The sequence below is a fragment of the Camelus ferus genome, chromosome 13 (assembly GCF_009834535.1).
Source record: "Camelus ferus isolate YT-003-E chromosome 13, BCGSAC_Cfer_1.0, whole genome shotgun sequence".
In the NCBI taxonomy this organism is placed as follows: domain Eukaryota; kingdom Metazoa; phylum Chordata; class Mammalia; order Artiodactyla; family Camelidae; genus Camelus; species Camelus ferus.
In genome coordinates, this window is record NC_045708.1 from 39,613,187 (window position 1) to 39,628,211 (window position 15,025).

Here is a 15,025-nt window from a genome sequence, read left to right on the forward strand (position 1 = left end):
TAAACCTCGGAGGACACCCTGCTCCTTAAATGGTTGTGTAGCCCTGTCTCCCTCTCCAATCCATCCTGCTAACTCATAGCCGTTGGAGGCTTACGTAGCCCTAAGGTCATGGTGGTGGAGCTGGTGATAACGTCAATAATGATCACAGTGATGATGATGATCATAGTGAAGACATAGAAATGGAAAGAATGTAGGACCCAGGATTCAGCCTGGCTTGAGTTCAAATCCCAGCTCCACCACTTACTTGCTCTAATTACCTGGAGCAAGTTAATTCATTCTTTCTTTGAGTCCCAATTTCCTGAGAGGACTGAACTGAATCCATTCACTTATTCTGTCATTAAACATTTATTGAGCATCAATAGGTGACAAGCATCGCATAGTTGCTAGGGATTCAACAAACCTCTAGTTCGATAAAGTTATCAGAGGACATAGACCCAACTATGTGCATAGTCTGTACGAAAGCCCTGAAGGAGAACGTAGAACAGTGAGTGAGAAGTGTTAGTTCTGGAGTTGGGAGTGGGCGATGTTTCATAGAGATGACCACCTTGGCCGTTTAGGTGGGCATAATCCCACTAGGCAGAGGAGGGAAGGCTTCCAGGGACCCCTACCTGAGCAAAGGTTCAGGGGTGCGGGGGAGCTCTCCAGACTGATGAAGGGAGGGGGAAGGCGGTAGGTCAAATCTTGATTGGCCCCAAATAATAGATTTCAGTGCTTTTTCATGGTTAACCACCTATGATGTTGTTAATCTCAGGCAGTGGAGGTCCTGCAGGCATAAATACAGTTTGCTTCTGAAGGTGGAGAGAATGTTTCTATCAGATAACACAGCTGGACATTCCAGCATTCCAGAAAGGAATGATGGCCAAAGGTCAGGACATGTCTAAGTGTCAGCCGAGGGAGGTTGACGTGGGGTTCTAAGAGGTGAGCGGCTCCAATGAAAAAATGCACAAGGAGTTGCCATACCGCCGGACAGACTTTAGCCGGAGACACCATGGGGTTAACAACACTTTATTGCCACAGGGAGGTGTACGCCTAAGATGCACCTGTCCTGCTTTTTATCTGTTCTCTGCCAGCACTTGAGCAATCTGAGTTTCTTTGTTTATTAGGCTTACAGAATATTTCTAGCACATGCGTACTTCTATTTTCTTTGTTCTAAATCTTATATAATTGACGCATGTGTATAGCAATTATTTACTGCATACTACAAACACGCTCTGATCGTGGCCTTGGGTCCCACGGCCTTAACTCATCTCAAGGCCAGTTCACATTCCACCCCCTAGGTCGTGGGGACCTTGGCCCACAGGGCGGAACATTGTGCCCAAAGACCACAACAATACAGAGTACAGCATCCTGCCAATACACAGGCAGCGACAATAGCCAGGACAGTTAGTCTCCATCTCCAGGAGGACGTCAAGGATGACCACCAATTTTTAAGGGGGTCTTGAGTTACATGATTTATTAAAACCAATTTTGATCTATTTTATGCAGTGCCTTAGCTACTTCCTTCTGGTGATCTGGTATATAGATACAACATTTAATATGTGACATAGCACATGTGCCACCCTGGCTTGCAGTGAGAATATCTGATGCCGTTCTATTTTGTAAGCCCACCTTTCACATCTGCATAGTCTCATCTAACAATTCCTCTATAGCTCTTCTAGTAAAATTCAGTACAGCTGATATGTGCTGAGCCAAAGCTTTTACCTGCAATTTGACACTGATGGTCCCAGCACCAGGCAGGAACAGGGCCATGGGATAAAACCAAGTTGCACGCTTTCCCTGGTGCCACTGGGTGTGCAATGGGTCCCAGTTTGTGGGGCACTCTGTTAAAGTGGGCCGGATATTTCCGGGCAAGTAAGTTTTACCCCAAGTATAGTGCCCTGTCCATTTAGCCAGGAGATAAGATCATCCGTGGGTGCCACATACCCACAGGTACCCTGGTGGCAAGAAATTGGTGGGTTTTGTGCCAGTTAGAGGTCATCCATCCCACCAGGTGGAGGCATTTACATTATAAGTAATTTTGGCACATGGCTCTTCTGGGAGCCGCCCCATTGTGCGGTTTGGAGCCTCGTGTTCAAACTGCTGCTCAATACAAAGAGGGCTTAAATTTTTCATTTTTACATGAACACAATTTATCCATCCCCACCCATTTTTTACAGTCCTTTCAATTGGGGGGGGGGCATTGCCCCGTTCATGTTGGAGTATATCTTTAATAGTCTGCTGCCACAAGTCCCAGGGCAATCTCGCTGTCCTGTTGGTATTTTATTGAACCAAGGTGCTCCAATTAGCTTCGGACGCGGGGTGGAGGTGCCACGGCAGTCCATCTCCTTCGTCTACGGGAAGTTCAGTACAGACCCAACAGTGAGAGATGCACAAATGTGTGTGCCCAGGAGAACATGGTATTTGCTGTTACCCTGGACAGAAGGACAGAGCAGAGGTGGACACCATGATTGGCAAATTTCTCCCTTCTGGGAGGATGCTAGTCACTTTCTCATCCTGTGAGAGTACAGTGGCAGGAAGGGCTGTTTGCCCTGGGCGGTGGTACCACACCAGCCGGCCCACACTGGGTTGGTTACACTCTGGGAGAGCTTCAGGAGCTCTCAGTGGAATTGCCCAAAGCCGTAGGGCTTCTGCTCCTTTAAGTAGGGACACTCCTGTTTTCCCTAGGGTGACCTGTAAATCAAAAGGCCATTCCCCCACTCGTGGGGTTACCTGCAGGGCTTTCTCTAGCCCGTCGCCCCATGGTTCCAAAAGGGCTAGCCAGGGGCCTTCAGTCTGGACCTGATTCTTCCATGTCCAGGTGTCCTGTTGTCCTGAGTTCAACACCCTGGGGGCATGTAATATTAATGCGTGCCCCACTATTGAGACATCGGAGGCATTCTGCATGGGCCCAACTCTGAGCCTCCAAATAGTCCCTTGCAATAACTTTTCCAGGGGGCACATACCTGTACAGCAAGATTGTTCATTTAAAAGATGTACCGCCTGCAGCAAGACACTGTTCCAGCCTCGCCCTTGTGGTTTGAGAGCCCTCAGTTTGTCCTTTAATAGGCCATTGTACCGTTTAATCATTCCTGCTGCTTGAGGACGGTAAGGCATATGCAATATCCAGTTAACATTATTTTTTTTGGCCCTTTCCTGGGTCTGTTGGGCAGTAAAAGGGGTCCCTCTATTATAGAGCGAGACAGGATACCCTGCCTTCCAAGTACTGCCATGGAGCAGGTTCCCCTGCCTTTTCTGTACTGTTACAGAGTCAGGGTGTGGGTTTATACATTAGCACCATTTATATTGCCCATAACTTAGCCCATTGGCTGGATTGGCCCTCTCCGTTCTCATACCAGAAGGCTTCAGTGGCAGGGTGCAGTGCTACTGCAACCCAAGTGGGTGGACTGCCCTTATAAGATCCATCTGTATACCAAGCTGTTCCTGGGGGTGGCCCTTTCCCTTCACGAAAGGGACTGGGCACAGGGTCCACTCCTTGTTGTGGGAGCATCTGTACGTCAGGCGCAACAAATCTCGTAGGCCCTAACACCTGCTGCAACTCTGCAGCCAAGCGACTAGCGGTGTTCTGGGCTCTCTGTTCCAAATAAGCACCCCGCTTCGTCAGAGCTGGGGTCTGGGCAGTTCCCGATCGGGGCTGCTTTGCCCATGTCTGTACCCATCCTACAATAGGGTACGTGGTCTGCACTTGGACCTCTTGCCTCCCCGTCAGGGGTTCAGTGGCATAGGTTGTTAGCAATTGTTTTTCAATCAAAGAACAACAACATTTAGCCCCTTTCCACAACTGAGACCAGAATCCTATGGGCACTTTCCGTTGCCCATGTTTTTGCCATGAGCCCCAGCCATATATATCGTGGTCCACATGGACTGTTAACCAGAAAGGGAGGTCTGGGTCTATAGTGCGCAGTGCTTGCGCTTGGGCCATCGCCTTCTTAGTTTTAACAAATGCACATTTGGTCTCCCTTTTTAATCATTTATATAGGGGTTTGGCTATCTGGGCCAAATGAGAAATAAACACCCGCCAGTATCCCAGAAGACCTAAATAAGTCTGTAACTGTTTAACCGTCTTGGGGCAGGAATATGCCTGTTTCCATGCACCAATGTGACTTCAACTCCTGTGTCTACTAGTGCCAGTACTCGCTGTTTATTTATGGGGGACCAGTGGATAGTCAGCTCAACATGTGGTCTCCGGTTGTGGGGGTGCCCCATGTCCCAAACGCCTTGGCCTTCCTACTAGTCTAGGAGGAAATCAGCAAAGGCTACCTTTCAGGGCCTGATGGGAGGTTGGAAATGAAGTACATTGTTGCTTAGGCCGTAATTTTCTCCATAAGGCCATCAGCACCTCCAATGGCTGGCCATTTAATTTTACACAGTCCAAGCCAGCTGTCAGTAAATCATATCATATCTGCCGGCGATCTAGCTTTTGGGGCCCTCCTAAAATTGAAGCATTCCCCTTTTTCTCCTGTGGACTTCCCTTTCTGAGTCACTGCATGGGAGGAGGGGGTCCTGGACTCACCTTGAGTCTTGGCAGTATGCAGCTCCTTTCAGCACATCTTTATGTCCCCCAGACGAGCCAGAGCCTCAGTTACTTCATGTATAGGGCGGTCTACATACGGTGCTAGTAGTGCCGCCATAGTCCCAAATGTTCCCGATGGGCCATTAGCCAAAATCAAATCTTTCATTTGAGCTGTAAGGAGCTTATCATTTAGACTATGGAAATACAAAGCAAACATCATCTGGTGCACCCATTTCTCAGACAACTTGAACTAAGTCCAAATACATGGTCCATTTACTCACGTGTCACTCATTGTGGTCCTGCAGGAGATCCCCCCTGAGCCATGGGCTCCTCCAGTTCCACCTGCTGCCTCACCACGGCCGTAGACGCAGTGGAACGGGGCTAGGGGCTGGGCTTACCACTCTCGGAGACGGTGGGACCGGAGCTACGCAGGCATAGCTGCTCTCGGAGGCGGTGGAGCTAGGACCATGCAGACACCTTTTTGCCGTGCTGGGTCTCTGCTTGAGCTCCTCTTCTCTGCACTGCAACTCCTCCACTTGCATCTATAAATCTCTCATGTCTTGGCTAGCATGCCGTAAAACAGATAAGAACATCCAGGCCACTGTCCCGGCTGCCTCTTGGTGGGCTAATGGGACGTTATTTTTTAACAACTCCAACACCCTCTGGACATTATCTGGCTGGGACGCCACTGTGTCCCAATCCTCAGGCTGAGCCCACATCAGCAAATAGGCTGCCACCGGGTACCATACAGAGGTAGGGGGCCATTTTGCTTCCATCAGAGCATCCCCATCAGGGGCAAGGGGTTCAGAGGGGGCACTCACCTCATCCTGATCACAGTGCCAAGTGGCAGCCGAGGGAGGCTGACGTGGGGTTCTAGGTGAGCAGCCCAAACGAAAAAATGCACGAGGAGTTGCCATACCGCCGGACAGACTTTAGCCGGAGACACCATGGGGTTAACAACACTTTATTGCCACGGGGAGGTGCGTACCTATGATGCACCTGTCCTGCTTTTTACTCGTTCTCTGCCAGCACATGCGCAATCTGAGTTTCTTTGTTCATTAGGCTTACAGAATATTTCTAGCACATGCGTACTTCTATTTTCTTTGTTCTAAATCTTATAGAATTGATGCATGTGTACAGCAATTACTTACTGCATACTACAAACATGCTCTGACCATGGCCTTGGGTCCCACAGCCTTAACTCATCTCAAGGCCAGCGCACACCAAGGTTGATGCTCTTGTTTATCTCCACTGGAGAGAGAAAGAGAAATAGAGACCTCAACCTTTCAACCAAGGCCTCGTGGTGTGTAAGTCAGCCTGTCCAGGGGCTGAGCGCTGAGAGTCTCCATTCTGCCCTGGAAATGTAAACACATTCCTCCACAATTAGGTACATCTCTCTGGAGTTCTCTCATCACCTACCCATCTGTAAATAACTTTAAAGTGCACTCTCAGATGCGGCCCAGCTTTCAGGAAAATTTATTCAGAAAGCCCCAGCTGTGCAGAAACACGGAAATGTCTTCCCTAGGCTTCACAGCAACCAAAGTGACAGAGGTTTGCCACAGCCAGAAACATTCACTAACACCCATGTTGTGCCAGGCTCTGTGTGGGACACTAGGGCCGGGCAAGCAGTAAGCCATGGCCCCTGCCTTCAAGGAGCACACAGCTCCAGAGGGAGGAGACATTGTTCCAGACCCAGGTTTAGCACCCCTGCCCCTACCTGCTCAACCCACTTGCTTTGCTTTGGCCAGAGGGGTCTTAGTGACGATTCCCACCTCACAGTGGTCCTAAAGCCTGACAATGTCATCACAGCCTGAGAAGCCAGCTGACAAAGAGAGACCAGTGCTCCTGCCCACTGTCCGGCCTGGACCAAACCTTCAGAGACCCTGGCTTTCCCAGGCGCTTCCCAGGGGGCCAAGTAATGCAAGCTGGCAGTGCAGGGGGCTAAGGCCTGTGGGATGGACTTCGACCAGAGAGAGCAGGAAACGGAAATAACCCAGCAAATAAATTGCTTGCCACAGGCCTCCAGCTCCAGGGCTGTTTAAGATGCAGTGAGTCTTGGTCTGCTTGAGCTGCCATAACAAAATCCCATAGACTGAGTGGGATGGGACAACACAAATTAATTTCCCACGTTTCTGGAGGCTTCAAGTCCGAGATCAAGGCACCAGCACAGTCAGGTTCTGGTGAGGGCTCTCTTCCTGGCCTGCAGATGGCTGCCTTCCAAGCCGCCTATCTCCCCATTCATCATTCATCCACCTGTTCATTCATTCGTCTCTGAGCCAACATCCAGAGACCACCCCCGCAAGATGTCTCTGGCTGGGCCCCAGGTGAACAAGACCAGCCTGCCTTCTCCACAGTGTGAGAAGTGTTCTGGCTGACCATGTGCAAGGGGCAAAAGGCACGCCGTAGGGCAGGAGTAGCTGGGAGTGGCGGGGTGGGCGGTAGTCAGTGGAACATCACAGAGAGCGGGTGGGTGGAGGTGGTCTGGGCAAAAGAAACTGCCCATGCAAACGGAAGAGAAAGAGAAGCCATGGGGTTCAGGAAGGAAGACTTGGTGCAGTGTGAGGGGTGATGGGAGAAGCCAGGTCCTGGAAACCCTCCGGGTAAGGTGCCTGGACTGTTACCTGTGAGAGGTTTCTGAGTTATAAGGAGGGCTTTGTGGAGGAGGAATGGTGACAGACCCCCAGCATCAGATGGAGAGACCAGCAAGAAAGCAATGAGGTTACACATTGTCAGTCCCAGGTTGAGGAGCTGGGGCTGGAATCAAAAGTTCTAGAGAGAAACCAGAACCCTCCTGGGGGTTTCCTGCAGCGAAGAGGCGACCTGGGCAACATCAAACGGTGACGCCTGTGTGTGCGCGTGAATTCTGGGTGGGTTGACCCCATTCTTCCTCTCCTAGCTCCTGCGCTGCCCCAGCACTATCCAGGGAAGAGCAGAGCAAAGCAGAGCAAAACTCTTCTCCTCTTGCTCAGGAGAGCTGCCCCAGGCTTGAAAAATGGGGTGAGTAAGGTCCACATTCCTGGAACCCAGGAGGATGAACAAATGTACTTACTGTGCTGGCAAAGAAGCAGAGCTGAGCCTTGGGGTCAGACCCGAGTCCAACCCCACTTCACCTAGAACTGGCTCAGAGACCTTGGGCAGCTCCCTTAATGCCTCTGGGCCTCCGTTCCCTCTCCTGTAAAGCAAGAAGATGGCGTCTACATCATGTGATTGCTGTGATGCTAAGTGCAGCCCGTGAAGCATCCAGCCCACCATGGATACCTAAGTGCGGGTAGTTCTGACTCTGTTCACTCCTTCATCCTCCCCAACGCCCGCCCACTCCAAGGATGCTGGCAGCCGGCTGGTGGTGTCTCAGCTGAAGTACCTGCAGCCCATGTCTCCTTCATGTACAAATCAGTCCACAGACTGTCCCTCCCTCCCTCACTGGGCTGGTGGGGAGGTTTGAGCTTCAGCCTTCCGTGAGTCTGGGCTGGGCTCTGCACACACCCCAGGTCCCCAAGAGCCTTCAGTGACTTATTTTCAAAGCTACCTTCAGTGTTCATTTTAGGAAAACAAAAGGCGAAGAAAGCAAACTCTGGGCTCCCAGGAGCAGGGGCTGCAGTAAAAAAGACACCTGGAGAACCTCCCACAACCCTAAGAATTGGATTCTGTTAAAGCCCAATTTAGAAGAGGAAATTGAGGTACAGAGAGGTTAGGGCACACAGCTGGCAGGGCAGCCCAGCTGGAAAGTGGGGGAATCACATGGAAATGCACATCTGTCTGACCCCAGTGCCTTTGTTTCTTCTATTGCCCACCTGGCCTAGAGCCACAGAAAAACCACAGGGCCAGGCTGCTCAGAATCAGGGACCTCCGAGAGGAAGAGGAGTCCACCCACCCTGGTTGTTTGCCCGCATTTTACTGTAAAGTTAACCAAGGCCCAGGGAGGGCCAGTGGCCAGCTAAGCTCTGTTCTCCCACCCTGATCTCCAGATGTCCCACTCAAGTAACACAATTTCTTGATTTTAAAGACAATTGTCATTAAGAACTTTGTGTGCATTTAACTGTGAAACAAGCCCTGCCCCAATGCCAAAGCAAAGTAGAGAAATGACCCCGGAGGTTGAGGAGGGGTCTTGGTAGGGAGTGATGCACCAAGGGTTCAACCTCTGCCCTGTTTCTGGAGAGAAGAAATGGTCAGGCTTGGGAGATGACCAGGCAGCCGGCCCGGAGCATAGAGCCTGGCACAGTGCCTCAGTGAGTACATGTGGAAAGAGTGAAAACTAAAGTTCTGGGCCCTCAGAGATGGCACAGCTGGGACCACCAGATGGGCAATTGACCCCATTGCACCTGGGAGGTCCTGAGACATTAAAGACCATTTGTGAATCCTCTGGGGATGGCAGCTTGGGCTCCTGGCTCCGGGAGCGTGGCCGTGTAGAGGTCAGTGGAGCCCGAAGATTGCATGTGGCTCACGTGGCCTGCGAACCACAGTGCCCTCTATCTTTAATTGTCGGTAGGGCCGAAATTAGACGCGTGATGGCGGAGCTCACCACAAGGTGGCGCTCATGAGTTCTCCTTAGTTTTAATTTCCAGCTCCTGTGACAAGTTTGGGATTCTTGTGTGGCTGAACAAAGAGAACCTCGACTTAGTCTTCGGAAGTTATAAGGCCGACTGCAAGTGCTGTCGTACTTCCTAGTCTACCATGTTGCAACTACCCCCAGCCTGGGAAATAACAAGCTAGGATTCCAAGACCAAAATGAAGGTCCTCGTTCAACAACTCAGTTTGAATGGCAGCCACCAATAACAAAATAATGCAACACTCTGAACGGCTGTGTGACCCTGGGCAAGTCATTTGACTCCTGGGCACCTCAGCTTTCCTAAGATGGAAAATGATATAATCATCATCTCTTTCACATGCAGCTGTTGGGGGAAGCGAGGAAAAACAGAAGCACTACTGTATTATGTTTATCAGAGCCCCTCAAACCCAGCCCTGCTCTACCACCTCTGTTGGATTCTCGCAACCAGTGGTCCCTGGCCACTGCTGCTGGGGAAGCAGAGATGAATGTGAGGCAGTGCCTGCCCTTTGCTGCCCCCAGCCGGGGGGAGTATCCCTTAAGGATGGGTCCTCCTCAGGCCCCAGATTGTGAGTGACATCCCTAGGGTCTCCCAACCAGAGTGTGGCCCATCCAGTGCTGGACCCCGAGTATCCTAACTGCCAGCCCCAGGTGACAGGAGTTCATAACAGTGACCTCAGCTCTTCCAGGTGGAACAAGATTCCCTGTGCTACCTGCCCCGTGCCTGTTAACACATCGGCATGAGGTGGGCTAGTCCTCGTCAGTGAGGCTCCCGTTCGCCCTCCAGTGTAGGGATTTACAAGGCAGCAGAGTCAGATTGCTTCCAGAAATGACATGGTTTCCTGCAGGCCTGGGCCTTTACAAAACCATAATAGGAGTCATTGTCCACTCGGTGACTCAGCGCCTCCAGACGGTGGAGCACGTGGTGCACTTCTCCTTGAATAAAGTTCCCAGGAAGGACTCCCCTCTGTGCAGACAGTTTGGTTTGCTTTCTTTTCTTAGGAAAGAGACACCAAGTAAGCCTGACTTTTCCCTGATGTCTGCTCAGCCAGGGAATGACAGGAAGGAGGATTTGGCTGACATCAGCTCTTTGCAGATGCCTGGTATGAGTGGTTCTTTCGGTCCCTTGTCAACAGGCTCTGCTCACTCAGAAGTATAGCACTGTGGTTAGAAGCACAGGCCGTGCAGACTGTGTGGGTTCAAATCTCAGCTCTGCTGCTTACTAACTTGGTCAGGGGACTTAACTTTACTGGGGCTCAATTTCTCCATCTGTGAAATGGGCTGCTGTGAGAATCAAATGAGTTCCTTTTGTAAAGCTCTTAGAACCAGGCCTGTCCCATAATAAGTGCTGTGTAAGTGTGAGTGCTCCTTGCCTTGCTATGCCCTCTGTTGATGGGGATGCAATAGAGAGCAAGGGACACAAACATTTGTAAGGCAACATTATAGCTGAAGCACTTTAGGTATGTCACTGGTGATGCTCTGAATAGCCATGAGAGGTAGGAGCTCTCATCCTCATTTGATTGATGAGGAAATAGAGGTTTATGTGGGGAAGTGCCTAATACTATGTCACCTCTGCAGCAGAGAAGTGACCAAGTCCTCAGCCCCCAGGCGGGGCCATTCTCTTCTGTCCTTATCTTCTTGCCCCAGCCCCCTCGGCCTTCAGGTGCCTCTTGGTCCCCTGTCAGTCTAATCTGTCTGACCTGAGAGTCAGAACAGATCCTGGCAGTGTTAGAGTAAGTAACGCTGACTGCTCTAACAAAGAGCCCTCAAATCTCAACACTTACCACTCTGGAAGGTTCTTATTCACATCACAGTTTAATGCAGGTCAGGTATGGTGAGGGGGTCTGCTCCACACAGTCACTGAAGGACCCAGGGTTCTCTCATCTAGTGACCTTGCCACCCTCCAGGGGCTCAGAGTCCCCCCTGGATCCCCTGCGTTTGGCCAGTCAACAAAGGAAGAGCAAGAACACGGAGGATTGTGTAAAGGGGCTTTACAGGTAGAAACCATGTCTGCGTCATCTGAATCTCATCCAACCTAGCACACAGGAAATATGTGCTTGCTCAGCTGAGGGGCTCATCATGGGGGTGCTCAGAGGATACCGAACCCTTCCCAGGGAAAGGTGGAGAAGTGTTCACCAAAAAGGGCACATCTGAGTTGGATAGTGAAGGATAAATAGGAGTTTTCTGGATAAGGTAGAGGGGAAGGGTATTCTGGCAGGGTGGAATAGCATGTGCAAAGACACATGGGCTAGGAAGATAAAGGGCCAGCCTGGTAGGATCACAGAGTGGGAAGTGGGGTAAGGGGAGTTGGGGCTAGAGAGGTAACCAAGGCTAGAATCGGAAGGTTCTTGTTCCTCATTGTTTTCTATCCCTTAAGTGCCAGCCCCAGGCCTCCTCCCTAGGACTCTAGGACATGGAGAGCCTCCTTCTGTCCTTGGAAACACTGATGTTCAGGCCATTTTAGCTTGGAATGAGTCAACTTGACCCTGACAGCAGCCCAGTGAGGGAGGAAGAGTATATGGAATTATGGTCCCCATTACTTTTATTGTCTAACTGTTTATTGCTAGTCTGAAATTTTTTTGACTTTTATTTATTGAACTTGTTGAATTGCTCAATTCACACGTAGATTCTTTTGGACTTGCACCAAAATCATATGATGTGCATATAATGTGTTTTATTTCTTCCTGTATAATCTTTATGTTTTTTTCCCCTTACCTTATTGCACTGGCTAGGATTGCCAATAAAATGGAATTGCATCAGTGATAAGAGACATCCTTGTCTCCTTCCTGATCTCAGGGGGACAACTTTCAAAATTTTGCCATTAAGTATTCTATTGGTCAGCTTGGGCCACTCTGACAAAATACTATAGACTGGATAGTTTAAATAAGAGAATTTTGTTTCTCAGTTCTGGAGGCTGGAAGTCCAAGGTCAAGGTGCTGGTGAGGTCGGTTTCATTCTGAGGCCTCTTCTCTTGGCTTGTAGGTGTTGCCATCTTGCTCTATTTTCACACGACTAGAGAGACAGAGGTCTCTTCTTACAAGGCCACCGGTCCTATTGGATTAGGCTCCTACCTTCACGATCTCATTGAACCTTAATTGCCTACCAAAGGCTCCATCTCCACATACAGCCGTTTTGGGGGTTAGGGTTTCAAGATGCGAACTTCTGGGGAACACAGTTCCATCCATAGCAAGTATAATGTTTACTGTAGATATTTTTTAGTAGATACCTTTTATCAGGTTATTTCCTTCCATTCTAGTTTGCCAAGTACTTATTAAAAACCATGAATTGGCATTGAATTTTATCAATTTTTTTATACTTCTCAAAATAATTTTATAGATTTTCTACTTTATTTTGTTAATGAGAGGATTTTATTGAGTGGTTCTCAACTGAGGGCAATTTTGCTCCCTAGGGAACATTTGACAATATCTGGAGACATTTTTGATTGACTCAACTGGTGTGTGTGTGTGTGTGTGTGTGTGTGTGTGTGTGTGTTACTGGCATCTAGTAGGTAGAAACTACAATGCACAGGAATGCCTTTCACAACAAAGAATTATCCAACCAAAAATGTCAATAGTGCCAAGAGGGAGGAATCCTGATTTACACTGATTAATTTTTGAATGTTAAACTAACCTTGCATTTTGGAAATAAATCCAACTTGGTTGTGATGTAATATTAAAAACCACTCAGGTGCTGCCTGTTGCTGGGGTGGGAAGGGACCTTCCCAGGATCCTGGGGGGAGGGGCTGGTGGTGTGAGCAGGAGATGCCTGTGACACCGAATCCTCAGAACCCAGTCAAGGGGTCAGTGGAGAAGACCCCAGGCCTCTGGAGGGCAGATGGGTCTGGAGGATGGGGATCTCTGAGAGCACGACTGAGAATTAGAGGAGATGTTTAGCAGCATCATTGTGATTGGCTCCCGGGATAACGGCAACATTGTCTGACTGAGACAAAGTGAGGTGCTGCTGGGAAGGCAGACAAAAGACAGAAAAAGTGGAGAACAGAGCTGGGGCCCAGGGACCAGGGAGCACTTTTGGGGAGATGACATTCAAGTGAGGTGGCTCAGGGAGAAACGACGGCTCAGAATGATTGTCTGGAGCAACAGCTGTGTCCAGACCTTAAGGGTCTGCAAAGTTGGGGGGACATGGGGGGTGAGGCTGGCTTGAAGACCTGGGACTAAGGGGACCATTGCGGTATAGTTTAAGATGTTTATCCTCTGTGCTTGGTGTAGGCGTCCATCCATCCCTCATTTACTCATGCAGTCCATACCCACTGGATACCCACTCTGCATGAAGCACTGTGCCAGGTATGGGTTATAGGGTTGGAAAGTTCCTGTCTCTGAGGAACACAGTCTCAGAGTCATGTAGAAATCTAGAGAGAAGCTGGCACTCTGTTAGGAGCCCCAAACAGAGTACTCATCCATTCTGAAAAGGTTTCCTCTGGAAAGTGATGCATTGGCTGGAACAGGAAGGGTAAAATGGGCAAAGGGTGTGTCAGGAGAGGGAACAGCATTTGCAAAGCCTCGGGGCATTCAGTTCCCTCTTGATTCTGGCTGAAGCAGAGTTCAGGGGGAAAGGATCGAGGATCTGGATAGGCATTGGCTTAGAGTGCAGCCTGGTGGAATAGAAAAGGTCAGGCTTGGAGTCTGACTGCTCTGACACCTCTGTGTGGCCTTCAGCAAGTTACTTAACCTCTCTGAGCTACTTTCCTCTTCCATAACAAAGAGATAATAGTTCTTTCTTCTTGGGAAGCATTTCATTAGGGATAATCAATAATTAGGAATTATTACTTAGGAGAATGAATATCAAATAACTAGCATATTGTCTGACACATAAGAAGCATTCAGGAACAATTTATTTAGTCAATTCCAAGAAGCATTTCCCTCCGGAATTTCACATCTCTGATATAAGGATTAATTGTCAAGATCTGATTGACAGCATCTCTTTCTTGGTGATAATAAACAAGTGGTGTCATACGATTGATGACATTTTACTGTCAAATAAATACGGAGATTGTCATTCTAAGTAAAGTAAGCCAGAAAGAGAAAGAAAAATACCATATGATATCACTTGTATGTGTAATCTAAAAAAAAAAAAATACAAATGAACTTATTTACAAAACGGAAACAGACTCACAGACATAGAAAACAAACTTGCAGTTATGAGGGGAGGAATAAATTAGGAGTTCGAGATTTGCAGATACTAATTAATATATATAAAATAGATAAACAACAAATTTATACTGTATAGCACAGGGAAATGTATTCAATATCTTGTAGTAACTTATGGTGAAAAAGAATTTGAAAATGAATATATCTATGTTCATTATGACTGAAGCGTTATGCTGTACATGGAGATTTATCTGCTTGGAAGTAGTAACTGAAGCCGTGGTAGTGAACCAGGTTGTCTAGGACAACAGAGGAAGGGCCAAAGCATGCTCTGCTCAATCCAGCATGGTCAGAGGAGGGGATTGGGGTCACATGCCTCTGCCCAGGGATTGTTGGGGGTGGGGCCAGGCCATATAGTCCTTCTCCAGGGCGGCAGTGCCCTCCTCTGCAGGTACTGGAGAAGAGGAAGTTGGGGCGCACTTGGAGAGGAGCATGGGACTAGGCATGTAGTAGTGATCTGTACTTGTTGGGAGGGGAAAGGGGACGACTAGGGGACATGGGACTAGTGAGGGGGTGGAAGAAGAGAGCCAAAGGAGAGAGCGAGGGTAACAGAGTATCCCCACCCAGCCCAAAGGGGATGGGGAAGGGAAGAGCAGGGCCCGGTGTGCATGGGGCCACATGTGGGTGAAAAGAACAGGGGCTGAGGGCATGACAGGTCATGACTTCACCCTGGTTAATTCAGCACTCTGAGTTGCCCCCTCTATGAAGCAGGAGTAACTATTACTTTCCTTGCCGCACAGTTGTGGGAATTACAATTAACCACTTAGAGTTCAGGTGTCCCCTGCCATCTGAACTCTCATTCTCTGAATA

The 15,025-nt window shown here is 49.1% G+C and overlaps 1 long non-coding RNA gene across 2 annotated transcripts; it reads right to left on the minus strand.

Moving 5' to 3' along the window:
• Positions 1-1,148: 1,148 nt before the first annotated feature.
• Positions 1,149-5,706, minus strand: LOC116668012. 2 transcript variants are annotated; one of them, XR_004325042.1, is made up of 3 exons: positions 5,332-5,706; positions 4,511-5,074; positions 1,149-2,411 (listed from the first exon to the last, which is right to left on the minus strand). It is a non-coding gene; the product is annotated as an uncharacterized LOC116668012 (long non-coding RNA). The 2 variants fall into 2 exon arrangements; XR_004325041.1 differs by having other exon boundaries at positions 4,511-4,704; positions 4,792-5,706.
• Between the last annotated feature and the right edge of the window lie 9,319 nt (positions 5,707-15,025).